Here is an 18,602-nt window from a genome sequence, read left to right as displayed (position 1 = left end):
TCTTTCTGCCCCTCCTCATGCTCTCTCTCTCTCTGAAATTAAAAAACAAAAAACAAAAAACAAAAAAACAGACCTAGTAAGTAAGTAATGCAACTTGAACCAGGTCTGAAGTCAAGTGGCATTTTGGGTTTGCATCTTAAAACCTACTAGAACCCAGAAGATCATCAGAACCATGTAATCTTTGCTTTGCAAATAAGATTTGAACTAGCTAAGATGAAATAGGGGTCGGCAAAGTATAACAGTTCAGGACTTTCACAGCACACTCCCCCCTAGACCCCTAAACTGTCACCTGATTTCACTTTTTTTTAAATTTTTTTAATTGGAGTTTGATTTGCCAAGATTAGTATAACACCCAGTGCTCATCCCATCAAGTGCCCCCCCATCACCCAGTCACCCCATTCCCCCCCTGCCACCCACCTCCCCTTCCATTACCCCTTGTTCATTTCCCAGAGTTAGGTGTCTCTCATGTTCTGTCACCCTCTCTGATATTTCCCACTCACATTTTCTCCTTATTTCACTTAAGAGAAAAAGACCTAAAGCCAGAAGAAGGTCAGTTGGGATGTGAAATAAGCATAAAAGTTGGCAGCAATCAAAAACTCTTTAAAAAATAAAAATCTTTGTTATCTTTTAGTTTTCCCTTAGTAATTAATATTTCACAGTCATTTATTTCCAGTATTCTTCCTTTCTTGTGACAAGTTCATTAGCTAAGATCATCAACCTTCTTTAAAATCAGTAGGAGCACAATATTTGTATCTTTGGGGTAAATACCCAGTAGTGCAATTGCTAGGTTGTAGGATAGCTCTATTTTCAACTTTTGGGGGAAACTCCATACTGTCTTCCAGAGTGGTTGCACCAGCTTGCATTCCCACCAATAGTGCAAGAGGGTTCCCCTTTCTTGGCATCCTCACCAACATCTGTTATTTCCTGACATTAATTTTAGCCATTCCAACTGGTGTGAAGTGATATCTCATTGTGGTTTTGATTTATATTTCTCTGATGCCAAGTGATGTTGAGCATTTTTTCAAGTATCTGTTGGCCATTTGTATGTCTTCTTTGGAGAAATGTCTGTTCATGTCTTCTGCTCATTTCTTGATTAGATTATTTGTTCTTTGGGTATTGATTTCAATAAGTTCTTTATAGATTTTGGATACTAGCCCTTTATCTGATGTGTCATTTGCAAAGATACAAATGTAATGATCTGAAGGGGCACCTGCACCTCAAGTTTATAGCAGCAATGTCCACAATAGCCAAACTATGCAAACTATGGGAAGAGCCCAGATGTCCATTGACAGATGAATGGATAAAAAAGATATTATCTATGTATACAATAGACTACTACTCAGCCATCAAAAGAAAAAATGAAATCTTATCATTTGCAATGACGTGGATGGAAATTGAGGATATTATGCTAAATGAAATCAGTCAATCAGAGAAAGACAATTATCATATGATCTCACTTATATGTGTAATTTAAGAAATAAAACAGAGGATCAAAGGGGAAGATAGAGAAGAAATAAAACAAGACAAAATGAGAGAGGGAGGTAAACCATAAGAGACTCATAATCATAGGAAACAAACTGAGGGTCACTGGAAGAGAAGGGGATGAGGGGACGAGGTAACTGAGTGATGAAGATTAAGGAGGGCATGTGATGTAACGAGCACTGGATGTTATATAAGATTGATGAACCACTGACCTCTACCTCTGAAAACAATATTATATTGATAATTGAATTTGAATAAAATTAAAATAAAATCAACAGGGTTTCTTCAGCTAGTTATAATGGATTTGATTTTTTCTAACCATAAATTTCTGTTTATGTGTATGCATATGTGTGTTTATGTATGCATATATACCCATATGCATATGTCCTTAGAATTTTCACATCTGGAATAGAGAATTAGTCAATACTGTCAAACATAAATGTCTTTAAATTCAGACAAAGACATGTCTTACACTGTAATGATATAGGTAATATTTAATCAGAGTGTTTGACCTGTAAATAGTCTCAATAAGTATTATTTGGATGAATGAATTATTTGTTAAGCATTCTCTCTGATTAAAAAATAGAATTTTAATCTCTAAATATTTACCTTGCATTTATTCACTGGACTTTTAGTGTGATCAACAATATGTTAATCATAAGTAAAATATCCTAAAACCTTAATATGTGCAAATAAAAATATATTCTAAAATATGGGAAGAAAAGAAAGCTTTCTAAAAAATGATATTCAGATCTTCTTGAGAACTACTCTGAGGTTTAAATAATACACTGAATACTCAGGAAGAGGAAGCATAAAGTAGTCCACGTGTATTTAGACCTTGCACTAGTTCATGGAGTCCAATTAATCAGTCTTTCCAGCCTTAGGAATATATATATATATACATATATATATATATCCCATGTTTTCTGATTATCTTTCTTCTAAACGTTGTGCAGAAACACATTTTAAGTGTATTTAAGTGTATTCTCAGTGAGAAACCAAATTTCATAGTTTCAAGATAAACCTAAGAGCCTTAGACCCCAGGTCAGTGTTGACATATGCTGTTGCTGATCTCTGATAGACAAGATAAAGATAGTTTATATCTAAGTCTGACAACACAATAAACCATATATTTTTTCCTAGGGGCAATTTATAAAACAAGAACCACCATGATACAGAGAAGTCTTGTTTACTAATGAATGCTTTTATTCTTATCAGTGTTTTATCATATAGCAATAAAAGGTAGTATAAAAATAAGATAGCTAAGGATATGAGGTCCTCCTTTCAGAGATAATATTCCACAAAAGGTTTCACGCCTACCACTCAGACCAGGGCTGGATCACACTGAGTGAGCAGTTTCCATCTGGCAGGGGAGCTGAGTCCTGCAATGATAGAATGCTTCCTGTATCCAACACTTTCAAGACCTGTGTGGGCAATAGGCTTGGTGGGATAGCAGATCATCTGCTCAGGCAAGGCTTGAAACAAATAGCTGTACTGAAAGCTGAAATGGAACCTGTCTCATCAACGTGAAACAAAAACTTGTCAAGTAGGCACTTTGGGGTTCGGTTAATGGCATTTATAGAAGACAGATTTCTCCTCTGCCCTTTGTCGGTGGCAAGTTGTATGTTAGACATTAGCTGTCATTGACTTGTTCACAGAGCTTATTCATTATTTTATACATACTGAACTCTTCAGGAAGTGTGTAGACATAGAAAATGCTCCAAAACTGCCCATCAAGGCCCTTACCAAGCTGATCTTTACCTGTGGAATATATCTTTATGGCTCCAATCCCACAGACCTCTCCTTCCTCTGAACCCTCAAATCATCTCCAATCTGAATCATTTGCATGATGTTCACTATTTACTGCTTCATACTGGGGTCAACAGTAGATTTCTAGTCACCCAGAGCCCCCAAGGAAGAGCCCCCAGACCTCACTTTGACAAGCTATAGTCACTCCTGATAGGATGAGGGACTTCCTGATAGGAAGCTTTGGCTTGAGAGAAGGGAAAGGGGTGTTGGCTGGTTCTGCTAGACTTGAGCCCTGGAGAAATGACCTGGGAAGCCTGAGGATGAAGCTAACACAGGGAGATAGTAGAGCCCAGCTGAGAGACAGAGAAACACTTGGACCTTGTGTCTTATGTTGAGTCTTAAATCTTTTAATGCCCAAAGTCAGCCTAAAACTTTCCAGTTATATTAGACAATAAATTCTTTTTTTTTTAACCTAAGCCAATTTGAGTTGAATTTTCTTTAGATGGGACTTGTGATACTTAATTTTATGTGTCAGCTTGACTAGGCTAAGAGATCCTCAGATAAATGGTAAGAACATTTTTTTCTATGTGTGTTGGTGAGGATGTTTCCAGAAGAGATTAGCATTTGAACTGTCAGACTGGGTAAAGAAATGCAGGTAGGCATTATCTAATCCCAATCCATTGAAGACCAGCAGAGAACAAGAAAAGGTGGATGGAGGGTGAATTTGCTCTTTTTGTTTGAGCTAGGATGTCCATCTTCTACCCTTGGATGTTGAATATCCTCGTTCTCAGGCCTTCAGACCCAGACCAAGACTTACACCATCAGCCTCCATACTCAGACTGAATTACTCACCAGCTTACCTGGTTCTGCAGCTTGCAGAAGGCAGATAATGGGCCTCTATAATTATGAGAGCCAATTCCTATAATAAATCTCGTGTATATATGTATGTGTATATATGGATAGATAGGTAAGATAGGTTAGAGAGATAAAGAGATAGGTAAAGAACAGAGAGAGCAAGCTAGCAACAGAGTTAGAGATATATCCCATTGGTTCTGTTCTCTCTGGAGAACCTTGACTAAGGAAGTAAAACAATTCTAAGTGATACAAGTGTGCCATGTTTCATCAGTACAATTTCACCTTTTCCAAGAGAGGATCATGCTGAGTGCCGCCCCCCTCATAGCCTTAGTTTAATACAAAATATGTGGTAGTCACTAAAAAATGTCTCGCTTCATTAATTTTCTGAATTGTTCTATTTCATTTGATACTGAAACTAGAAAGGAAGCATAAATTCATTATGGCAATGGGGAACCCACTTTCTGATTCCAGGAAGTCTGATGCTCCCCAAGTAGGGCACTGGCTTCAAATTTGACACCCTGCCTAAAGCTGGTCACCACTACCTCATTACCTAGTTATTCAGAATTCACAATCCAAATGAAGATTGACTTAAAAGACTATATTTCTACTTTGAAATCAGTATTTTCTTTATATGTATTTGTGGTCAAATCCCCTGAACTCCAAAATAAAGACATATGGGAATATCTTATACAATTCTAGTCATATAGTCACTTCTTTCCACAGGTGGGGCAGTTATACATACAAATCTTTATGGATTTTCCCAGGTAATTTACTTCATGGAAGGTTGCCCTGTTAAATAATATATTTCCTCCAAATCCTAAGACTAGTCAACATGCAGATACTCTTTCCATAATTACATATGAAAAAGTTAATAAAAATATATAAAATGTGTATGTGTATACATATATGTGTATACATACTATCTAGCCACTGAGGTGACTACATGGTCAGCTTGGTCAGAAAAGCAACCCATTCACTTTGCTCCCACTCAAAATCCACTGGGGTATGGTGTATTATTAATCATTTTTCAGTTCTTCTGAAGCCGCAGTTCTTGCTGAATATAATCACTCTGGCTGAATATAACCTCTTTGTGAAATTTTTACACCTTTGGGCATTATCATTCACTCAACTGATGTTCATTGGTGCCTACCTTGTCATGAGGTTACAACAGTGAACAAAATAGTCAAAGTTCCAGCCCTCAGAGCATTTATATTCTCATAAACATGACAGGCAATATATAAACACACAAGTAAATGATTAAGATTGTTTCAAATAGGGTTAAGCATTTTGAATAGAATAAAACAGGATATATGAAAAAAGAATGGCTGGGAGGAATGAGGGAAATGTCACTAGGTGATCAGTTTCGAATTGTGATATGCTGTTTGCTCGCATCTGAAAATCTATGTATGTATGGGCTTTGCTTATCTTTTCTTTGCCTCTTTCAACAAAACCTTTCTCATGTCAGGGTAAGGGGTGGAGGACATTATCCATTTTATTAGAAATTACCTGCTCTCTCCTCTTTTTTTCCCCATAGTCCTTCCTTCCTTTTTTCCTTCTTTTCTTACTTTCCTTCCACTGAGAGAGATCGTTTTCTTCTTCCTTTGGAGGGCCTTCCAGGTGGTCCTGGTGCCTCTCTCTGGTATAACCTGAATTATACACTTGTCACTTCCATTTTTAAAGATACCCATTGCACCCAGTGATCAGCTCTTCCACACATGGGCAATACGTTTGGTAGTTGGCAGCCAGTGTCTAAAGACTACTGAGCTGGGCAAGAGGACAGAACTCCTAAGGTTCTAAGTGTGTATATATGTATATATATACACATCTTCTATCAAATATAGCCGCAGATGTGGTACAAGTGGTTAACCACTCATTCTGAAGTTATGGGATGAATGCCTCTCTTCAGACAAGACTCTAAGTGTGGGCTATCTGGAGCACCAGTGCCCTCTCATGGATGAGCTGTGAAGCATCTTCAAGGGAACATGCACAGCCTACTTTTCTCCAAGACTCTCAGCCACTGTCCTCCTTCTCCACAGAAGAGGAAGATCATGGTGGGGTGTCAAAAGAAGCTGACCTTGCTCACTCCTCTATTCCCTCCAAGAAAGGAACCTATCCTTAGCAGGTGTCTCAGTCCTGAAATCACCATGTTTAAGTATCATTCTTAAATCTTCCATCCCAGCTAATTATGAATTTGCCTAAGACAATTAACTTTCAAGAATTATGAGTCCTCTACCAGATAGTGAGAAAGAATTTATGTAGCTCCTTCTTAACAGCAGACTTTGACCTTAAACAAAAGAAAAGGCCTCAGGAGCATGGGGCAACTCAGAATACTGGGAATGGTTTAGGAAGACAAGGTTCACCCTTATAATGATTTTGACTTATGAATCTAGTAGATTCATTATAAGATCTTAATTAATGTTCACAATAACTCTAAAATGCATGAACTATTATTATCCTGAGGTATTTTGCAGATGAGGAAATCAATCCTGACACCAAAGATCCTGGCATATGGTCAATATTCAATAGATTAGTCTTTCTTACTCTGCTATTTCACACAGCACAGTAGAAGGAAAATCTGCACAAATGAAGTCACTCTCTCTTAATGTCTAATGAAATATAAATGGTGAAACGCATGATGGGAAAAGCAGAGTAGAGAGGAAAATATAATCAAACACTACCATTTCTTGAGTATGAGACCAATCTTATTTTTTTAATCCAATTTTTATTTTTGATTCAACCATTTAATAAAGATCTTAGGTTTCTAATTAACAAGAGGCATGTATATCAAGAATTGTGGTATTTTTTAAGTGAAAGTTTACAGAGACTTTTCTTGATAAGAATGTTTTCTAAAGACATTACTCACTTTTTATCTAAACTTAAGCTAGCTCCTAACCCCCTCATGAAACAGGCATACATCTCATCAATATGACAGCCAATGCTTTTTATGCAATCTTGAAAAATGGGTAAACAGAAACCAGTATGTCCCTATAAAGTAAAAACTCTGGGTTTGCTGAAGGGCCAGAGGCCATGTCACACTAATGACAATGTTATTATTAACACTGCTATCATTATCTTCATTATTATTGGAGACTGAGGATATACATTGGCAGGAGGAGGTTTTTAATGGATTTTTGTAGGACCAGGAATGCCTAAGTTCAGGATAAGATAAGAGCCTCTGGATGGGTTTCTTCCTATATAGTTTAGAAGGTGTATTTTTTCTTCTTAAAGGGTGAGAGCCTGAGAAGTCAGCCATTTATTCCCATAAACATACTGGCTGTTTGGCAGGGGGAGCTTTCTTGGAAGTGTCCCAGTAGCAAAAGGAGAAGCCAATTTAGGATTAAAAAGTATAGTAGAAAATCTGCCTTATGAATAATTTATAGGATAATAACTGAGAGATGACCCAGGTATCTTTCTTGAGAGTCTTATTTTGAATGACAACACTTCCCTCAGAAGAATCCCTATAAGATGCCTGATGATTATGTTTTAGAGATACATAACTAGAGATTCTAAGCATTAAATTGCCCAAAATAACACAGAAAGTGATGGAGTTAGTCTGAACCCCCCATCAGAACCAATCCTAGTGCTCTTTCTACTATTCCCTGTTTCTCCCAGGTAGACCACCAAGACTCTGACCAAGTCTCACAGGCACAACCAACTACTGTTTACATTTTTTCTGCTTTACTGTTTAATACCTAGGCAGCAGTGAGACTTTTTGTTATCAGCCACATAGCTGAGCTATGTGTTCTATCTAATTGTATTCCACAATTCTCATCATTTTGTGGCCAGTGTGTAGATGGGGCCATCATTACGTGACCATTGACCATCCATCACAGTTAAAAAGTCTAATCAGTCTTAACTGGCACAAAATCAACTTACAAGTCTGTCTTGACTGGCACCAACATTTCACAAATGAGTCAAGTATTCGTTGATTCTTCTACAAAAAAACTCTTGCATAGGGCTCTGACTTTCATATCCAATAAATCAGAACTTCTTTAAGAGAGCCACCATGAAGATCAGAACCTCTAGTCCAGTTTATATCATTTGCCATAGCATGCTCACCATCCAAAGATTTATCCCATTCCAGTTGACTGGTTTGCTTCATTTTGTGAGAAAAAACATGCACCAGGAGATCTTAAGATGGCCACAGTGATGGTACTCCTTTCCATCTCTCTAGGCATTGGGAAGCTACTGAGGAATAAAACAGATATATTTCCTTTCTGCAAGAGTTTATACTATCAGTAGATAATGTTCATTTAGGCTTCACAATTATAGACTGTAAAGGACCCAGTTATTAATTCTATTAAGGTTTGTTGTTTTGTTTGTTTAATAAATCAGGTCTATATTTACAGTTAGGAACTCAATTTTTTATCTGTAGTGGGAAAATCATTTAATACAAACCTTGTTAAGAGCTTACCTAGTTAATGATGGCACACTAATGCTATATGAAATTTAGAGCTTTTTCCACGCAAATTGGACCTATCTCTCTATTAATTAACCACATTTAATCTCTCCTCTTTCCTCTTTCTTTTACTGGCTGCCCACCTCTTTCCACTTCCTATTCAGGGTTAGTAAGTGAAAGAAAGCATGAACTACTATCTGTCAAGAACTCTGAGTTATAATTCTGAATAAAGTGGTTGTGGGAAAGGAAGACCTCAATGTACTCCTCCACCCAACAGGACCATAGTTAACTGAGACATGGTTTTTGGCATTTCCTCTTATTTCACAACAATAAAATAAGGAAGTATATATTTGAACATGTATTTGGTATCTCAACAGAAAGCTCCTTATCTCCCCCTCAGCTGCCTGCCAAGCCCCAGAGGGTTTCAGGGTCAATGATTATCATCTCTCCATTCAGACACTTTGACATCTGTGAATATGTTGACCTTGAAGATTGGACCAAGTCATTCCTAACAGATGTTAATTTGATTGCTCAGTTCTGACCTCAAGTGAGGTCTGGCTTTTGTCTTCATCACTATATTAAGATAGTGATAACCTCCCTGAAGTCATAAAAATGCCTTGATAAGCCTTATCGATCCTGGATTTGAAATTGAACAGATAACCCAAGTGTATTATGGTAAACTTTTAACCTACTCTCTAAGACATATGTCCACCAAGGCAGAGACAAGAGTTCATGATTTTTGTTTCATAAAGGCTTCTCCCTCATTTGTTTTTATATTAATAATTACTGCTTTAAAATTAACACAATCCACCCTGTCCACTTTGCATTTATTTTTGTGAGCCTCTGATAAGAGTAAGGATCATTATCATCAGGAAGTCATTGAAAATCCTCCTCTAAGAAAAAGCATTATGAAAAAATTGGAAGACAATAGTGAGACATTAAAAATTGTGATATTCTACCTTCATACAAGTTCTGTAGATTTCAGTCCCATGTTAGAGATGATAGCTCTCTATATGTATAGCTGAAGACACTGAGGTCTCTGGAAATAAAGCTATCTCTTACTGTTGTGTCCTAAGAAAAGAGCATGACTTGGAAGTCAGACTAGGTTCAAATACTAGCTCCACAACTTCCAAGCTGGATGTTCTTGGGAATATTACTAGACAGAGTTGAGTATGAATTTTGTAATAGGTAAGATGAGAAAATATGTACCTTTGTTATTAGGATTCAAGATACCTGTGCTCGCTTCGGCAGCACATATACTAAAAAAAAAAAAAAAATAGGATTCAAGATACCCCTTCCTTCCATACAAATCATGAAGAGACACTGAAACCCAAGTTTCTTTGTTATCCACACCCTTAAACTTTAACTAATAAATTAACTATATATTAATGACACATTTTCTGCTGTGAGAAGCTTCCTAAACTGAGGTAGAGATACTACTGGTCAAATGCTTCCAAACTGGCAGACACAGGGCTTAAGTAGGAAAATAAAACATCAAACAGTCACTAAACTATCTAACTGCCCCAGAACAGGAAAATTGTGTGTCTTAGAGACCTGGAACAGATGGACTAAGGTTAGGAATTTGGTTGAGGTGGTAGGGAAAGAGATCTGTATATAGTCAAGTAGGGAAGGTAGGAGCAAGATCTAGAAGGTTCTAGAAGAAGCCACTGACAGTTCTAAACCAAAACAATCCTTGGGCTAGGCCTCCAGCAGCTTTATGTCTGCCAGCCTCTGGATTATTAAATGCACAGTGTTGCCAAAGGTTTCTGGAGGGGGGAATCCCTCCAGAAAGACAACTACATTCCAAGGCAACTGAGTTGACCTTCAACTCTCCCTTCCTGTTTGCTGATGGAATTCTTTTAAACTTGAGTGGAATACTTTTCATCCCATAATTACAGCTAAAAGGCTTAAATTTCACAAGCTTATTTCAGACAAGGTGTTGATGAATAGGAGTTCCAGTCAAAATATAATCAACCAATCAGCAAGTGTCAGTGACTGGTTATCAGATCTTTTTTTGCTGTGAAAGAGGAAAGAGGTGAAGGGAGCAAGACGCTGGTCAGCTAAAAGGAGATAAAAGGTCATATTACCAGAGGAAAAGCTCATGGAAAAGAAGTTTTATGTCACAGTTTTGTCTGAGAGAAGGCTGATGGCAGCCGGGTGGGGGTAATAGAAGCTGACCAAGCTCCAAGGTTGGTTTAGGGATATTGTGGGGTTAGGGATTTGTTTTGGCTTGGTTTAGTCAGGCTCTGCAGGTACCATAAATCTGTTGCAAAGATTTATGAACTACTTTTCCTTTGGTGATATTTATTGTTCACAGCACTAGTTGTCTTCTTATGGAAAATAAAAAGCTACTAATAGACTGATAGCATAGGTACTGGAAGGGAGACTCCAACCCCTACCAGATGCCTCACCTCTCCCTGCATCCTATTCCCTCTCTGGTTACCCAGACCAGTCAGCCATCCCATCATTAAGTCAGGTATGCAGAGGGCCAGTCAGTCAGACATTCAGTCACACATTCATTCAGTCAGTCATTCAGCCTATCAGTACATCAGACAGGCAACAGTCCATGTGGAATATCTAATCTTCCTAACTAATCACCTATTTTGAACTCTATTCATTTCTTATACCAATTAATACACCCTCTGGTGCAGATTTCAATAAGGATATTTAAAATGCTAACCACCCCTAAAGTGTTGTTTGGCTACTTCTAATGGTGGCTAGTCTTCCAAGTCACAGACCAGATTTCACTCAACACTGCATATATTGACTCTAAATTGTTTCAAAAGAAAATTACCATGGAGACAATACACTTGTCCATCAATAGTTAAATAAATTATGGTATACTTCTAGGATAAAATAAAATACTGTACAGCTCTAGGAAATAATGAGGACATATACACAAACAGCTATGGAAAAAATGGAATGCTCTTTAGCATTTTTGAAAAGTGAAAATGGATGAGCATAGGATGCTGTATATAACAAGCCTTCCCTTGAGTGAATAAAAGAATTTATATCCTGTGTATATGCACAAATATCTCTAGAAAAATATGCAAACACTAGATTTTACTGATTAGGTGCCAGTATGAGGTAATTTGAAAGTACTGGGATGGAAAAGTGGTATTTCAATATTTGCTCTTTGTACTATTTCTAAAATAAGTTCAGTATAAAAGATTAAAACATTAATAGTCTTTTCATACACTACAGAACAGTTTTTTGATATAGGTATATCTCAGGAAATATTCACATATTTATTCATTTGGTTGATGAAGACGGAGGCCACCGACACCCCTCATGCCTCACCTGTGAGGAGTGACACTTCTGACACTCTTTGTAAAGCTGTCCTTAGCTTGGTGCTGCTCTTCAGTCTCCATGGCTGCACATGCTCTGGCTTTGCACCTGTTCCCACCAATTAGGTCCCCTACCCATAGGCCACAAAGGCCCTCTGGTCCTTGGCACTGGGCGTGTCTGTGTGAGCTCAGTGGCTCTGTCTTCTGCCTCATTCACATCCTGAAGAAAGTACACAAGAAGTTAACAAGGAATAATATGCAATTCTTTTCTCCACAGTTAAAGGTGAATTCCTTAAGCACCCTAAACAAAATATACTCAGCAAAAGCCAAAAACAATAACAAGAGCTGTATTCTTAAAAACACTTAACAATTCACTGAGATTTTTGTTGGTATCATTCTACTACACTTAAATTAATTTCAAGGGAAAACTGGTGAACTTTTGTCCTCCAGGAAGTTTTTCTTTATTGTCCTACCTCCTTGTCCTTCTCCCTCCAACTTCTTTCATTCCTTCCCAATCAAAACACCACTAATAACACCCCCTGCTAATCGCTATTTTGCTGTCAGGCCTAAATGGGTCAAGACTCCAATCACTAGTGAAACAAAAGGCAGTGTGTTTGGCTTAGATCTGGGAATGTACAAACTGCTTGTCTAACTACGAGTTTTCATATGCTAATACATTATAGGGAAGCATTCCTGCTGGGCGGGAGGCCACTGACTCAGGGTAGACCCAGTTTTCAAGAAGGCAATGGATAGGGTAGGGTAAGCGGACTCTCCTCACTTTTATAAACCTGCAGCTTCCAGGCCTTACTGACACAGAGATAGCTTTGATGTGATGCACAGGATATTTTTAAAAATTTTTAATTAGTAACTGATCCCTCCAACATTTGGAGGTTTCACAAAAATCTAGATCTAACATCCCTTTGTGACACAATTGGCCAGCCAAGACCTGAATCCCTCCTCGCAGCATTTGTCTGAGCTGAGTAATGACTGCACCTTTAATTAAGGCATGGTCTCCATTTCAACAAGGTGCCAGGTGCTAGGCTGTTCTGGAGGTATCTATTGCTGAGTGACAGATTGCCTCCCAAAAGTCAGTTGTTTAAAACAATCATTTAATTTTGCTCCTAATTTTGTAGTTACAGGTAGGGGTTGGCCAGGCTGTGGTAATCTGAAAGTTTGATTGGGCTGGAGATCCAAGATTGCCATTTCCAGGGCTCCAGTGGATGCAGGTGATGGTGCCTGGAGGACTGTAGATTGGAGTACCAATAGGTAGCCTCTTTAGCACGGCGACTGAAGGGAGGGAGAAGAGACTTCTCACATACTGGCCTCTTCCCCGGCAATGAGTCCTAGAGAACCAGGCAGAGCAGCATGGTCTTACAACCTAGTCTCAGAATCATTCTGTTGGCTGAAACATTCATAAGCTCATCCAGATTCATGTTGGAGGGAAACAGACTCCACCTCTCACTGTGAGATGTGCCAGAGAACTTAAGTCTCACTTACTTGATCTGTTTTGTAGATCCCACCTCCACCCCTGGGGCCTGAATGAATCATTGATAAAAACACATCTTCCTCTTCCCTTCCTGTCCCTGCTCTCTCTGCTCTCCCTCGAAGCAGGCGGGGGACAGTATTTACTGAGTACTACCCATATGCCATTCCTTATCTTACAAATATTTGTAGAGCACTTATCTTGTGCCAGACACTTTCCATACATTTTCTCAAATTTAATACTCACAGCAGCACTGTGTGGTTGATATTATCCCCATTTCGCAGATGAGAAAACTAAAGTTCAAAAATCAAATATTTTGAATGGGATTGTTGTACAGCTTCAAAAGGGTTGACCCAGGATTCTAAATGAGCTGTTGCAGTGTGTCACATGCCAAGAGGGATTATAATTTTTTGCTTTGGTCCCTGAACAATATCTCTACAAATACATGGTGATGTACTGCATGTCTGGTCTGAATAATAAATTGTCCTCATGTGCACAAATTCTCTGGATCATGTCTCAGTGGAAATAATGCACAAGGTCTCTCCATCAAAGGGCAAGTGTCTGAAAATTCACAGATCCTTGTGTTTTTCAGCGTACCCTGGAAAAAAAAATCAACATTTCTTATATGAGAATCTCCTCTCATCCCCCCCAAAAAATAAATAAAGTATTTGAGCCTCCAGTCACAGGCTCTAGAATGCAGGCACATGCATAGATTCATGCAGTGGGCTGCTTCTCATTTTCCTTCATATTTTGGGTGGCTGGGAATAGATAAGCAATGAATCAAAGAAGGAGAGATATAAGAGAGGGGTAGTGAGCTAGGGGGATACTAAATACCTGTACTCTCAGAATAATAAGATCCTGAGCAGAAGTATGGAAGACTATAGCCAATTTTTTTTTTTTTCCAAGTAAGCTCCACTCCCGGCATGGAGCCCAATGTAAGATTTGAACTCATGACTTGGGCTGAGATCTGGAGTCAGCTGCTTAACTGAGTCACCTAGGCACCCCAGAATATGCTAAGATTCTAAGGGGACCAGCATTTCTATGTTCTTACACAGGGCCCAGATTTCACTGGTTTGTTGTCTGGTTTGAGATTTTCCAAGCCCACCTAAGTCTCCTCTCTTACCAGTTAGTTCTCTTTCTTCTTTCCAGTAATACTGTTTCTTGGCATGAGTAGGAAGGCTACTCTGTTCCCAATAACACAGGAGCCAAGGAGAGAATGAGAATTAATATTTACTAAGACCCGGCTAGTGCTGGGCATCTGGCACAGCATGATGTTTATTGCAAGTCCCAAGTGTAGGAAATATCAGTTCCATTTTTATTTTCCTTTTTCTTTTCTTTCCTTCTTTTTTTTTTTTTTTTGACATACAATGTGATATATTGGTTTCAGGTGTATAACATAATTATTTGTATATATTGTCAAATGATCACTATAATAAGTCTAGTTAACATCCATCACCACATATAGTTACAACTTTTTTTCTTGCGAGGAGAAGTTTTCAGATGTATTCTCTTGATCCATCTCTTGATGGCATGGACTTACATGAAGAGAAAAAATTAATAGCAGTCACTTTTGGAAGTGATCTACCACAGTATGTATCATGCATTAATATTCTTTTAGGTCATTTTAAGTTTTCTGAGGACAAGAGATTTATTGAAATTTTTAAAACTTTTACTGTGAAAATAATACATGAACAGAAAAAATTCTTACCAACTATAATGGTATCAAAGGAAAGGTTATAAAATAAAAAGTAAACTTCCTTCCTAATCCCACCTCCCACTTCTGGGTTCTTCTTAAGTTTCTCTTTGCCTGTCTCCTTTTTACATCATATACATACATGTAAATTATATTTTTCCAAATATCATTTTTAATATTATATTCCTAAAGGCCTGTCTTATCTGCCCCCATCAATCACTGTGCAAAGATGGCCACCTTTTAGTTTTCAGTTGCTTCTTGAGAAATATTAACTTTCAATCCATTAGAATACTTGTTCTTGGCAAACATTAAGTGTCAAATTCATGTTGACTAAATGGAACTGAATTCATACAGACTCTCACAAACATACATTATGTTGTCCTTAAAATCCTCTTTTTTGTGCCTTTATTCATCACTTTATCCCTCATTTTAATTCCTTTTGGCCTTCCAAACATTTTTTAAATACAGTAAAATATCATTAAATATGAGAAAAGATAAAGGACAACATGAAATAATGACTAGTCCAAATTATAAAATAATTACCATGAACTGAAGGACTGCACTTCTTTATACAAACTATGCAAACAAAAAATTAACAAAATTTGGAAAACCCAAGAATGATACAGCCAGTTGCTTTCATGAAAAGGTCAAAGTCATTTGAAATTAGCATATCAATTATTTGTATTCACATGGGTGCATGAAAGTCTTGAAAATAAATTCAATCATTTATTGAGCACAGACCATGTATTCATTGTTGTCTGAAATGTGAGATGACCATGATAGAGCCATGGCCTTAGAAGAGTCCACTGTTCAAAGAAGGAGACTGATACAGAAATGAAGAGTACAAGGGAATGACTATGGGAGCTGGTTGAGAGAGAGCAGTGCTAGAGGGGCACCTGTACATATCCTCAGAAAATGATTATTATGGTACCATTGTTAAATCTCACCTGGGCACAGAGTTTATTGTAGATTGTTCATCCTGAAATCTGACTATGCATATTCCTTTTTAAATATTTTTAGAAAATGCAGGGAAGGCAAATTTAGGGCCAAGGTAACTCTTAAAAAAAAATCACACACCCCATAAATGGGTGACAGGCACTAAGGAAGGCACTTGATGGGATGAGCACTGGGTGTTGTACTATATGTTGGCAAATTGAATTTAAATAAAATATTTTTTAAAAATAGTGATACTTGAAAAAAATCACACACCCCAAATCAGCCATATTCAAAAGGATATCATTTTTTTACAGCATAAGGAATATAGTCAATGGTATCGTAATAGTGTTGCATGGTGACAGATAGTAGCTACACTTAGGGTGACGTATAATGTAGACTTGCTGAATCATTATATTGTGCACCTGAAACCAATGTAACTTTGTGTGCACTTCACTTAAAAAAAATACTTCACTTAAAAAAAACTTCACTTCACTTAAAAAAAAATAACAAAATAAAATTTAAAAGGATACCAATTTTCATGATACATATGAAGATAATCTATCAATTTCCAGTAATCATGAAGAATCATTCTTTACTATCTCTGGAGTCTGAAAGTACTGGACACTGTCATATGAAGCCTTTGAATTCTTCACTTTCTGACTGCTATCTTTTTTTTTTTTTTATGACTGCTATCTTTAATACCCTAAAAGAATCTCTGACAGATGATTGGTACACCAAATATGGTGCTGACATGGCACAAAATCTTTAAAAATGCATCTCTTGTCAAGGTTTTCTGGAAGACAATCCAGGTCAAAGGCACATTGCCTGAAACCCAAGGTTATCTACCTTATTATTCAAGTGGGAGGTACGGAAGTGGGGAGAGGATGGAATGTTGAGAAAGAAATCAATTAGAAACAGATTTTTGTTCTCAGAGTACTATAGAAAGCACGAACATCCCTCTAGTCCTTTGTCTTTTTAGACATGACATCTCCTCCATTAGATGCTCACCTTGTTGTCATTCTTTTTATTTCAACATTCCTGAACAGGACAGCTGTGCTGTGCTTGTAAAACCTCACCATGGAAAAAGAATACGGGAGAACAAGAAGAGCTGAACTGAGGCACAATGAAACAGTAGGAACAACTCGCCTTTGGTGTCCTTTTTGTCCTTTCCAATGCCTTCCATACCTACCTGTCTCAAGATGGGTGCCCCCAAAAGCAGACCTTGAGACCAGAGTACAGTACAAGTAGTTTATTTAGGAGGTGAAAAGCTCTCTTAAAGGAATAGGGCAACCAGAAAGGAAATATTATCAAGCAAATTAGCACTAGGACAACCAAGGCTCAACCCAGCAAGGATCCTTATAAAGAGTATAGAACTTCTCATTCACCTGCTAACTGCCATCCATCATGGACTGGGCTGTTCCCAGAGGCAATAACTGCCTAGCTTTTTTGGACTCCCTATTTGAGGCCAAGAGAAAGCCCTCACATGGAGAGTTGCTAGTTTATAGTAGGAGGTTGTGGGAATGCCCTAGAAATAGTGCCAAGGTTATATGGGCAGGATACAGACAGAATCCACTGCACCATCTCATTTTTTTATTTGCTCAGCATTCCAAATTCTGTTCTCTCCATGTCTTTCTCTCCTTCTCCCAGCATTTTAAAGTTAGATGTCTTTTCTTCTGTAGGGGGAAAAGTGTACAGTAGGTGGTGAGTAAAAGAACAGTTGAGCATGTAGTGATATTAAAAAATCTGAATAAGAATTATTTTGATGAGATTTAGGTTACAGGGGAGGGCTCCTACGGAATGGATGGGACTTCGGGGGAAAATTCTTGTCTTGTATTTGTACTAAATAATTGCTTTTATTAACAATAATGACTAATGGGAATGATACATTGAGACTTGTTTCTTCTTGTCTCCTTATACTACAGACCAATATTTGCCTAATGTCCCAGGTAAGAAAAGAAAAATCAGTAAATTTATATGCTGTGTTTTGCTTAAGCCTTCTACTCCCAAAGCAAATTTTTTCATGAATAACTTAAATTGAACTGGGCCCCCATGTGGGCCAGTCTTGTGATGGCATCTTATTAAAAGAAACAGTTGGTTCCTATCACCAGACAAAAGGTAACTCAAACACTTGAAATCTTTATCTAGTCTATTGAGACTTTATGCACAGAAAACCATTTTTTACAATCTTCTCTCCCCATCTCTCTGTCTTCTCAGTATTGTTTTCAGGAACCATAGCTATTCCCCCAATTTTTTCCCCACTCATCACTTTCTACCCCTTAAAATTCTTCTACTTTCAATCCCCATGACTTGTGTCTCTCCCCCAACTCCTGCCCTTTTTTAGGGTACAATCTACTAAGACTATTTATCATCTTTAGGTCTTTTGTTGTTGTTCTTTTTTCCATTGCATGTAATCTCTACAACAAACCCTATCCAGAAGCATCTATTCTTCCCTCTAGGAGCCATGGTGAGATATGTGTGTGCTGGGAAAGGGGGAGGATGTAATGTATGGAGTGATAAATGTCGTGAATACTGACTTAAATACTTAAATACTGTAACAATTCTGCTCTTGCTTTACTCTATCTATCAACATATAATTACCTGTATCTATCTGTCTCTCAGAAAAGGACGAAAATGAACAGAAGTAGAGGGTTTCTTGTTTCCTCTTGCCTTCTACTTTCACTTTTTCTTTGTTTTTGCCAGCTACCACTTCCACCTTAT

General features: G+C 37.8%; 1 long non-coding RNA gene across 2 annotated transcripts in view; it reads right to left on the bottom strand.

Moving 5' to 3' along the window:
- LOC144288096 (uncharacterized) overlaps positions 1 to 14,044 on the bottom strand; it is a 66,689-nt gene extending 52,645 nt beyond the window's left edge. The window contains exons 1-3 of one of the 2 annotated variants that reach the window (XR_013356114.1): positions 13,502 to 14,044; positions 11,786 to 11,992; positions 6,871 to 8,274 (exon numbers count right to left, since the gene is read on the bottom strand). This is a non-coding gene — a long non-coding RNA (uncharacterized LOC144288096). Of the gene's footprint in view, positions 1 to 6,870; positions 8,275 to 11,785; positions 11,993 to 13,501 lie in introns of those variants that run through there. The other variant, XR_013356055.1, reaches the window with a different exon arrangement.
- Positions 14,045 to 18,602: the final 4,558 nt, after the last annotated feature.

The sequence above is a fragment of the Canis aureus genome, chromosome 1, assembly GCF_053574225.1.
Source record: "Canis aureus isolate CA01 chromosome 1, VMU_Caureus_v.1.0, whole genome shotgun sequence".
NCBI classification, from domain to species: Eukaryota; Metazoa; Chordata; class Mammalia; order Carnivora; family Canidae; genus Canis; species Canis aureus.
The sequence above is the reverse complement of the archived record's forward strand: the minus strand, read 5'-3'. Positions and strand labels throughout refer to the sequence as shown.